The sequence below is a fragment of the Adiantum capillus-veneris genome, chromosome 17 (assembly GCF_014529385.1).
Source record: "Adiantum capillus-veneris isolate H3 chromosome 17, ASM1452938v2, whole genome shotgun sequence".
Lineage (NCBI taxonomy): Eukaryota > Viridiplantae > Streptophyta > Polypodiopsida > Polypodiales > Pteridaceae > Adiantum > Adiantum capillus-veneris.
Window position 1 is genome coordinate 36897068 of NC_140947.1, and position 11510 is coordinate 36908577.

Sequence of the window (11510 nt, forward strand, 5' to 3'; positions counted from 1 at the left end):
TCGATTCAATGTGGAAAGGACTTCCTAGCTTTTGAAGCACCTCCTTGTTGACTTTCTGTCTTGTTTTTTAAATAGAGAAAGGGTTTGGAAGTAGCGTGTGCTTGATGCGAAACTTTTTGACATGTCTTTGCACAGACCTGAGTAAGAGAGTTAGAAATCAAAACCCTTTTCTAGTGGAACAACACTGCAAAAAATGATACTACATACTTGATAATGGCAACATATTCCTTACTGGATATACCAGCTTCATCCAAAATTAATTGAACGTCCTTGTCACGGTGAAGCAAAGATCTGCGCAAGCATGTTAGCAGTAAGAGATGTGAGAGTTTATGAATATAAACGTAAGAAGGATAGATGCACTCTTTTCTTGATGGCTTGCACTCTTTTCTTGATTCCTCCCATGCCAGCTTTCAAGTCCTCGATGTCCCTTTAGTTTTCTTTGTCTTTGGCAAAGACCTAGCGCTGTGTTTTCTTCTCTGAGCTGTTGTGTAAGCTCCTTGATAGTCTCCTTGCTGCCTTCAACCTGTTGAGCATATTGTACGACTTTCTGGTGTAAGAAGACATTCTTGATGTATACAATATCTCTCTCTTGTTGCAGAACGTCATTTCTTGCAGCCAACTGCTTAGTGTAGCCATACAAGCCATGGTGGCTATCTCCGATATAGTTCACTAAGGATGTAATATCCTTAAAAGGTGGAGTGGATTTTGTGATGGGATGCTTTGGATACATTCTGCCGTCCAACCAAAGGTCCACATTTTTCATGCCCTGTGATCTTAAGTTCTCCTTCAAAGCTTTAGAAAGCATCTGTTGTTTGTTTTTCTTGCAGAGAGGTTCATACTCTCCTAAGAGCTCTATGTGCATGTGATATACATCTCTCCTATTCCTCGTAGAAGTTCTTGTTGGAGAAGCTACAAGTGTCGACTGAGACACACGACGAATCAAAACTGTGTGTAGAAGGAGATGGGGACGATATAAGAATGGCGATTTGAATATCGCGCACACGTGAGAGAACGCAGGAGGGAATGGGGGGGAAGGAGGCGAGGAAACACAGCTTAGTTTTCAAAACTGTAGAAGATTGAGGTATTCAGCATTGAATTCAGTAGCCGTCGCACACAGTGAAGTGTTATCATAACTGGAATACTTTTTGGGTTTTTTAATAAACGTACCTTGCATGAATTAAATATCCAGATTTTAAAAAACATGTATGAAAAATGGTTCAAATGAATTTTCTATTATCTCTCTCTACGTTGACATGGCATTTCTTACAAGGCCTAAATTTGAGTCCAAACTTTTCCTAATGGATCACTAGCTCTAAACTAAAGAAAACAACTTTCTAAAAAGATACGCCAAGAATATCCCCCCACCCTCCTGTGCATGTACTTTTCTTGCTAGAGCAACCCACTTGCACCTCCGCGCCTCCCTTCCCCCAAACCCTGGCTGCTCAAGACTCCAGCAACGATGTGGATATTCTCTATGTGAATACGTCTCCCCCTCCCCCTTCTCCAAGACGTGTCCACTCTCCCATGTGCTGCAGTGTGCTAGTCCTCTTCCCCAGCTCCACACACACACACACACAGACTGGGTGTAAGCTTCTCATGAGGGGACTCTCTATTGCATGCCACTACTCATCCCTTTGGACTGTAGCGATCTAGGCACGCTCACGAGGTCTCTCTATTGCCGATCACACTGTTCATCCAAAGCTGCAGCAAGCTAGGCACTAGCCATAACAATAGGAGATGAAGCATACTTGCCTCTGCCTGCATGACTCCCTCAACAGCGAGAGGGACATAGACGCTCTCCACTACCCTCAACTTGAGAGAGAGAGAGAGAGAGAGAGAGAGAGAGAGAGAGAGAGAGAGAGAGAGAGAGAGAGAGAGAGAGAGAGAGAGAGAGAGAGAGAGAGAGAGATTACCCCTCCCCCCCCCCCCCCCCCCCCCCCTCTCGGGGCCCTTGGATATCCACCACACCATCACCACAAAACAACTCCAGAGAGAGAGAGAGAGAGAGAGAGAGAGAGAGAGAGAGAGAGAGAGAGAGAGAGAGAGAGAGAGAGAGAGAGAGAGAGAGAGAGAGAGAGAGAGAGAGAGAGAGATCCACATGCTTTTGTCACGAAGCTGGAAGGAGGCTCGGCCAGGGAACCACACAATCTCTATAGACTCCGCCAGCTACCCGTAGCCATTTGAACTGCCTTTCATGCGTCTCCCATGGCCTGCACTTCAGCTGGCAGCCTATACATCGACCTCTCTTTGTCTTGCCTTCATTAAGAAACCTACATCTTCAAGAGATTCTCCCTTTTCCAAAATTTTTCAAAATCGAACAAACATACCCACGAGTCCATAATTGAGGAGACATACCACATGCTATTGGCTCGAATCATACTAGCTCTAAACTAAAGAAGTCAACTTTCTAAAGATACCCCAAGAATCCCCCCCCCCCCCCCCCCCCCCCCCCCCTTTGCCCCTGCCTGCGTTCCTCTCGCCAGAGAAACCCACTTTCACCTCCGCGCCTCCCTCCCCCCAACCCCCTAGTTGCTCAAGACTCCAGCAATGACGTGGATATTCTCTATGTCACAAGACGTGTGTGCTCTCCCATGTGCTGTAGTGTGCCTCCCCTTCCCCAACTCCACTCGCCACCATTGTGCGAGAGAGAGAGAGGGGGGGGTGGGGGGGGGCTGGGTGCAGGCTGCTCATGAGGGGAAACTATTGCAAGCCAATGCTCATCCCTTTGGACTGTAGCAAGCTAGGCGTGCTCACGAGGGGACTCTCTGTTGCGAGTCACTGCTCATTTATTTGGATTGTGGCCAGCTTGGCAGTAGCCATAACAACAGGAGAGGAAGCATACCTGCCTCTTCCTGCACGACTCCAACAACAAGAGGGACATAGAGACTCTTCTATGAACACTACCCTCAACTTGAGAGAGAGAGAGAGAGATATATATAGATAGATAGATAGATAGAGAGAGAGAGAGAGAGAGAGAGAGAGAGAGAGAGAGAGAGAGAGAGAGAGAGAGAGAGAGAGCCCCACTCCCCCCCCGGCCCTTGGATATCCACACCACCACCACAAAACAACTCCACACACACACACACACACACACACACACGCTTCTGTCACGTCGCGAAGCTGTAGGACCTGGAAAGACAAAGAGATCGAGAAAGAGAGCGTCCGCGTGGGCAGCAGGGAACCACACAATCACTATGACTCCCCGAGCTGTCCGTCGCCATTTGAAACACCTTTTATGCATCCCCCATGGCATGTGCTACAATTGGCAGCCTATACGTCGACCTCTCTTTGCCTTTCCTTGATTAAGAAACCCACATCTTCTACAGATTCTCCCTTTTCCAAAAATTTTCATAATCGAACAAACATACCCACGAGTCCAAAATTGAGCGCATGCTACTAGCTCAAACTAAAATTCTATTTTCATTGCTATTGGTATAAATGTGTCATTGATATGACTATACAACCCTCCAAAACTCAATGGTTTTGACCTAAGTTCACGTTCTTGTCCTTGTCCTCTATGAGCTTGGCAGATGTGATGCTTCTTAAGATTTATCCTTCAATGAAAACGAAATTGAATCTAGAGATTGACTTATACAAAATGCATATTGTAAACTTTATTATTGGTAGAAAAATAAAGGTGTCATTTATAAGACTATATAAAGCAATGAAGAAATCCAATAGTGGTAGTATTTCCTTGATACGAGCAAGTGTAATCTATACTCTATATAATGCAACTTAAAATTATCAAGGAAAGAGAGGGCCTCCGCTTGACACTCCCTGGTTCACTTCAAAAAATACTTACAAAACTTACAAGACATCTAATCTACAATTTACTATATATAATGCAACTTAAAATTTTCAAGGAAGAAGAGGGCCTCCACTTGTCACTCCGTGGTCCACTTCAAAAGAAAACTTACAAGACTTACAAGACATCTAATCTAAAATGTAAAACTGAAGGGTAAGATTATAAAAAATGACAGCCCACCTTACAAAACATCCTATCTAAAATGCAAAAGTGAAGGGTAAGATTGTAAGAAATGACACCCTTTGTGGAATGTAAGAAATGACAAGCTTTTTCGAACGTAAAGTCAAAAGACTTTCTACTCTTTATCAAATAAATGTTAGAGTTTGATTGCATATAACAAAAACGAATAATTGTAGTGAAGGTTTTGCTACTTAATACAAATTTACTTTTTGAAGATATAACAAAAAAGAGAGAACTTTAGTGGAGATTTTGCTATTTAATGAAAATTTTCATTTTTGAAGATATATTTGGCTTTATCTTTCAAGGGATTTTTTAAAAGACCATCTTTTTTAGAATGTTTTGAAAGTGTATTTCTTTAAAGAGTTTGAGAAAAGAAAAAAAGCTCGTTTAAAATCGACTCGGGGTTGTCTCACTTTGAGGACATGTATGACATGCAAATGTAGGGGTCGTTCTCCATATTATTAACCATGAGAGAGAGAGAGAGAGAGAGAGAGAGAGAGAGAGAGAGAGAGAGAGAGATTTTACCATTGAGCTCACTCACCCTTCGAGCCCTTCAAATTTTCAAGATATTATTTTTTTGGAATTATAGTGTATTTTTAAAAGGATAGCTAAAGTTTTTCACCCATAGAAAATGGATTAAATGCTCGATAAAGACTAATCATCACATTAGTACCCCAAATGGGTAGAGAGATTTCCTAGTTGATGGACCTTTTACCAATTCTAGGATACTTTGTTCTTTTTATTTTGAAGAGTTAACATGTTGGCCATGCTTAAAAATAATTCTCTAAATTTTGACAGGCAAGGGTGCCTATCAAAAATCAACTAGAGAGAGAGAGAGAGAGAGAGAGAGAGAGAGAGAGAGAGAGAGGTCCTTCTCTACCTTTCCTACATTTCCAAATGCACCACAAAGTAGCATAGAGTGCTACTCGAGCTTAATGCAAGGAATTTTCTCGACAACGGCGCCAAAAATGTGCGCGTCTGTCGCTCATGTCAATGCAAGGGATTTGCTGATACACTGTGTGCGAGCCACAAATGGCTCCAAGCACACAACCAGACTAATGTAGCAAGCTCAAGAGAGCAAGAGTGTGTCACTCACTGCACTACGCTCGCCTTCATGGAGGATTCCACACCGCAAAGAAGAAGGAGCTACCGCCGCGCCGCGCTCAACCGCCTCGCTACCCCCGTGCCATCGTCGCAATGCTCGATTACACACACACACACACACACACACACACACACACACACACACACACACACACACACACACACACACACACACACACAGACTCTCTCTTCTCTCACACATACACACACACACACACACACAAGGAGATGAAGAAGAAGAAGATGGAGATGGAGAAAGAGCACTCTTCAATTGCACAAATGAAAGAATGAATGAATTTTAGGTTTATGTGACTGTTATATGAGCTCACCCCATTCACACTTGGCCGCCCATACTTAGCCAACTAACCCTTGAATGTTCCTGCTAGAGTGCGCCTCTCATCGGCGATCACTCTTACCCTTTTCCTATTGGACCGACAAACCCAATACCTGACTCTACGAAATAAATAATACGGCATTTGTCGTAGGTGACCGGAATGTGCGTGAGGGTTAACACCCATACAATAAGAAAGTCATGCATGAATCCCATACTTCTCGTTATGCGGGGCAAAGAGGGATTCCATAGTCTACTCTTCGAGGAGTAGAAATGTATTTTTGTTGGTCTACCATGAAAAGTAAACATACAAGAGTATATTTCAAAATGCGTGTTATATCAAAAGTTGAAATTTGATCGAGGGAAGCAACTTGGATTGTTTTAGTTGACAGGCTTAATAAGAAAACACACTCTATGCCTGTCAAAAAGACTATTAAGGCACATCAAATGGCAACCCTCTTCAGATCTCAAATTTTCAAGCATCATGGCTTTCCAACATCCATAGTGTCGGACAAAGATCCTAGAATGACCAGTAATTTCTAGAAGGGTCTCTTTGAGAGTTTCGACCTATCATCCACAAATGGATGACCAAAGTAAAATAACTAATCTAACGATTCTTCATCTACTAAAAGCCTATGTCATGGAAGTAGATCAACATTCTGAATGAGAGAAGTACCTACCTCTTATAGAGTATGCGTACAATGACATTGTACATACTTCTATGGGGAACACACATTCGAAGTTAAAGAGGGAAGACCCAAAAGTCCCTTACTACTTAAAGTACATGGGAAGATCTTTGCTACTATTGATGAGTATAGCCGAGACTCACAAGAATCTTTTCCAAAGATTAAAGAGGTTATATCCATCTCAAAGATAAGGCAAAAAGGGCTGCTGCTAACAAGCATAAAAGAGGCTTAACCTTTAAGGAAAATGTTTGGGTCTTGCTAAAGTTTCTCAAGGCTCATCTAAGGCATACTACGGGCAAGAATCCTATGGGCCACCAAGAGTATTATGCTAAACTAGCAAAAAGATACTATGTTCCTTTTTAAATCTTAAGCCAATCAAAGAGATGGCTTATCAATTAGCGTCGCCCCAACCATTGGCTCATGCACCATGTTTTCCATGAGAGCCTATGTGAGCCTTACAAAGGAGCACCATCAAAAGAAGCAATACTGGCAGACCCTCCAAAAATCAGAGATCAAGTACTTCAATCTGAGTCTATCCTATGACATGAAGACAAGGTATTAAGAAACGATAAGATTATCTGACGATATCTTATTAAGTTTAAGAATTATTCTTTTAAAGATGCTAGATGGATGCAAAGAACCTAGCTTAAGGATAATATGAACCTTTTCAATGCTTACAATGATTCCTTAAACTAAGCATATGAAAATGCATTTTAAATAAACAATGTTTTTGTCTTATAAGACTAGTTCTCTTTTCATTGTGCACAAATTTAAATAGTATGCATGCTTAGGATCATGTTTGTGGTGACGACGTCTCACAAACACTAAGTAGAACTTATCACTCTACTTTGGAAGTATGATATGAACTAAAGAGCAGACATGCTTGCGGCAGCAACGTCTTCCAAGCACCAAATGGATTAGTACTCCATCTTGGAATGATGTCGTAGGGTAAAAAGGGATCCTCTACCCGCTAAAAAACATGGACTAATGACTAGGCTTTATCTTCTCTATTTCATAGTCGAGGACGACTATGATTTCAAGAGAGAGGTAATGTCATAAAATCTAATATCTAACTTTACCAAATGATTTTCTCATATTAAACTGATCATTTAATGTAGGAGAATAAACGGGAACAAGAGTTATAATAGAGACATGTGCTTCTAGACCTATCTCAACACGGGACCAGAAGGAGAGATGGTTGCATCTCAATATGGGTTCAAAAGGAGATGGTCTATCAAAGAGAAAATGTGCAATAAGTGCTTGTAAACTTACCTCAATAGGGGACCAAGAGGAGAGATGGTTACATCTCAATAGGGGTCCAAAAGGAGGTAGTCTATCAAAGAGCAATGTGCATCTAATGGAGCTTAAAAGACCTTAAGATTAGCTTCATTGAAGACCTCCAATGTTTAGTGTTAAAAGTCCTTTGACCTTGGGCAAGCTAGGGCGGAGCTTGAGGTGGGAACCCGACCTAAGCTTGAGGTGTTTGTCGTGCTTGATGACTAAGGTGCGTGCTTGATGACTAAGGTGCTTGAGGTGCTTGTCATGCTTGATGACTAAGGTACTTGAGGTGCTTGTAATACTTAATGGGGGTAAGGTGCTTGAGTCAAAAAGAGACCCTACAAACTTAATGAGGAAGGTGCTTGAGAAGCTTCCCATACATGGGGGTAAGGTGCTTGAGTCAAGAAGAGAGCCTACAAACTTCATGAGGAAGGTGCTTGAGAAGCTTCCCATATATGGGGGGTAAGGTGCTTGAGTCAAAAAGAGACCCTACAAACTTAATGAGGAAGGTACTTGAGAAGCTTTCTATGCATGAAAGTCCCAAAGTTAGGGGAATCTTTGACTTAACTTTCCACTCATCCAAAGGGCACCCCTTTTTCAAAGGGCACATGGGACACATGTCAGACTCTCCCTATGCTTCACCACATGGTGTGCTTGAATGCTATTGGTTGGGCTAAAGAGGGGTCCAATGAGATTCTAGCTCCATCCAACAAATATTTAGATATTTTCAAGCTCTCTCTCTCTCTAAGGGGTAAGGAGGACACTTGTCCAAAGACTACCCATGTACTTGAATGCATGCTGCATGTGATTGGCTAGGGGGGAGAGGAGTCCAATGAACTTCAAACATGTGTAAAATCCCGGGGGATTCACTATGGATTTCCGTATGGTAACACGTGAGTGTACAAGAGGGGGGTTTTTAGAGGTCAGACATAAGCGTATACAATAGGGGTAGCCCCCCATTATTTCATGCTCGTACCGTATGCATAAGGGAGGGGGGGGCCTACCCCGCGTCGGGGGGAGGGGGGGGGGGGGGGGGGGGAGGAATATTAAGTGCTTATGCCATAAGAAACATACCCTAACAAGCCAATGAAAGAATCTTTCACATGAGGGTGTTGTTCTTGGTATTTCAAAGAGTTAATTTACTCCACTAGCAAACTAAGATAGCTATACCAATGAGAAAATATGGTACCTCCCTGTCCTTTTATTCTGTGTAGTCAGTAGGCATCGATATCTTGGACATTCAAATCCTCATTAGCCTCTTCAACAACATCATCATCAATACCACCGTCTGCATAACCTGTATCTCCACATTTGCACCCTCATTTTATTTATTGTTTTCTTCTTGCACATCGTCTAAGTCACTCTTCTCTTCTTCTTCTTCTATGCAAACTCAGTAGCAACACCAATGGCATGATCAAGAGCTTCTCCTGCACCCATGATACCAGCTGTACAACCATCATTGTAATCTATAATAAGTTTCCCAATCTTTGCCTGTGCGTGCATTGTTTAGTAGATCTCCGAACTCTTTATTCTCATCTAGATCCTTGGTGTTGTCATTCTTAATTAAGGACAACTAGAACTTTATTAGCTACCCTATGTAAAATATCTTACGGTTGATCGCCATATATGTTGTTACGTTGCACCAAGGTCAACACGGTAGAGAAAGCTTCCCAATGTAGAAAAGCTAAGTAAATGTTATCTCTCTCTACACTTTAGACAAAGGGGGAGGGAGTTCGTAAAAATGTACAAACATTAAAAAATTCTTGTAATCATGGCACTATTTTCAAGGGCATAGCTTCTTCATTGACTTGGTCTCTTATGTCCACTATGAGCTGCAATGAGGGTGTTAGAGTTTTGGCATCTCAAGTGAACTACCCAAAGTGATCCCACTATTTATTCTGGCTTTTAGGTATTTGTTTTACTTATTTGTCAAAGTCTAGGTAGGGCAATTTATTGATTAGCGCACTTGGCAAGCAATTAGCATTTTTGATGAGCCTTGTGGCATTCTCTAGATTTGCCTAGCATTTTTGTTGGATAGCAGGGGCACTCTTGGGTGACCTCTCTACGATGCAATTCCCTCCTCCGGACAACCTTACATAGGCTTTGTGGTCATGTAGTCACAGAGTGTAGACTGAGGATCTATTCGGAGTCGACTTGTCCACTGGATTGGAGGCTAGTTCATGGATTTGCTGTGTGTAGCCACAAACCCTCACTCGTTGTACATTTTTTGCTATTGCCCAGGGTCCTAGTTTGAATTTTCCTTGCCATATGTGTGAATCTGGATGCATTTAGGGTTTTATCCTGAAAATTTGTGAGGGAAGGTGAACGTTGCAAACCTGGTCGCTTTCTATGCAGGGGAGAAATGATGGAGCGGGCGAACTTAGGCGAGCAACAAGCGCAGAAGGGGCATTTCCTGAGTATGTTCACCTCCTGCGAGAGAGAGAGAGAGAGAGAGAGAGAGAGAGAGAGAGAGAGAGAGAGAGAGAGAGAGAGAGAGAGAGAGAGAGAGAGAGAGAGAGAGAGAGAGAGAGAGAGAGAGAGAGAGAGAGAGAGAGAGAGAGAGAGAGAGAGAGAGAGAGAGAGAGAGAGAGAGACCCCTCCACACTCACACCATTCTTCCCTTTGATGTAGCAACGCAAAGGATCTACTGTTGCGAGAGCCGTCATCGAAGTCAACATCGTTCTGCTGCTCGAGGTCTTTGTCTCTTCCTCTCGCGCTGGTTGTTTTGTCAACCCCTGCTCTGTTTTTTTTTCTGTTGTTTTTCAATTTTTTGCAAGGGTTTCTTTGTTTTTGCTTGATCTGAGAGAGAGAGAGAGAGAGAGAGAGAGAGAGAGAGAGAGAGAGAGAGAGAGAGAGAGAGAGAGAGAGAGAGAGAGAGAGAGAGAGAGAGAGAGAGAGAGAGAGAGAGAGAGAGAGAGAGAGAGAGAGAGAGAGAGAGAGAGCGTTGTGACTCCAACACAATGAGCTCATCACAATGCAGTTGTTTGTTTTGCAGGTAGGTAGAATCATGCCTCGTGCGCGCGTCTTCAACCATGTACACTCACCCAGCATGGATGTGTTCATTGATATGGGCCATCCCTTACTGTGGATGTATTCTTGAAGATCGGAGCAGTTGGTGCTACTCATGCACCCTCTCAGGAAATTTTTGCTAGCTTGAAGAAGGAAATTGTTACAAAGCATGATCTGCAACACACGGCAAAAAGGATGGGCAAAGAAGGAGTACAATGGGGGGTTATTGCTGGTGTATATTCTGGGATGCAATATGGAAAGGAAAGAGTCAGGGGAAAGCGTGATTGGAAAAATGCTTTATTGGGAGGTGCACTGACGGGAGCTCTTCTTAAATTTGGGGATAAGTCGTACAACCGGGATAAAATGATTGAGGGGGCTATAACTGGAGCCGCAGTTGCTACTGCTTCTAAATTTTACTGAATACTCTTGGAGGTTGAAATTCCAAATAAGGTTGGAAAATGTATTGGGCTTGTTTGAAGCTCCCGAGTTCACTCATGTGCAGTGTCTTTAGATTTGAACATGAACATACATACACTGGTGCTTGAAGATCCTGCATTAGCAGCTGTATTTCAAACTAGAGAACTCTAGTAATTACTCTTTATGATTGTTATTGTAGTTTCTTCCACACCTATTGTCTGAGGTATCATCCAGGGCAATTGGTTATGTGAGGGTCTTGTCTGTTGGTCAAGCACGTGCTAAGGCAGTTGGAATTTTGGTTTTGATCTATTTTATTACTATTGAATGTATTTTTTAATGCTAAGAACTACTGGACATACTCGCTCCACATCCAATATTCGAGAGAGAGAGAGAGAGAGAGAGAGAGAGAGAGAGAGAGAGAGAGAGAGAGAGAGAGAGAGAGAGAGAGAGAGAGAGAGAGAGAGAGAGAGAGAGAGAGAGAGAGAGAGAGAGAGAGAGAGAGAGAGAGAGAGAGAGAGAGAGAGAGAGTTTTGCAGGTGATACCATGTGCTGTATTTTCTTTGTTCAATAAGGTTCTCTGGGCATTACTTGGTCAATAAGGTTCTCTGGGCCTTTTGTGTCTATCTGGAGGCTGTTTCAGTTCTGCCTCAACTTCGAGTGATGCAGAACACGAAGGTGAGTCACATCTTGCAGAATAACA

At 42.7% G+C, this 11510-nt stretch overlaps 1 pseudogene; it reads left to right on the plus strand.

Moving 5' to 3' along the window:
* The first annotated feature begins 10358 nt into the window (after positions 1-10358).
* On the plus strand, positions 10359-10813 carry LOC147437069 (outer envelope pore protein 16, chloroplastic pseudogene; annotated as a pseudogene).
* The last annotated feature ends 697 nt before the right edge of the window (positions 10814-11510 follow it).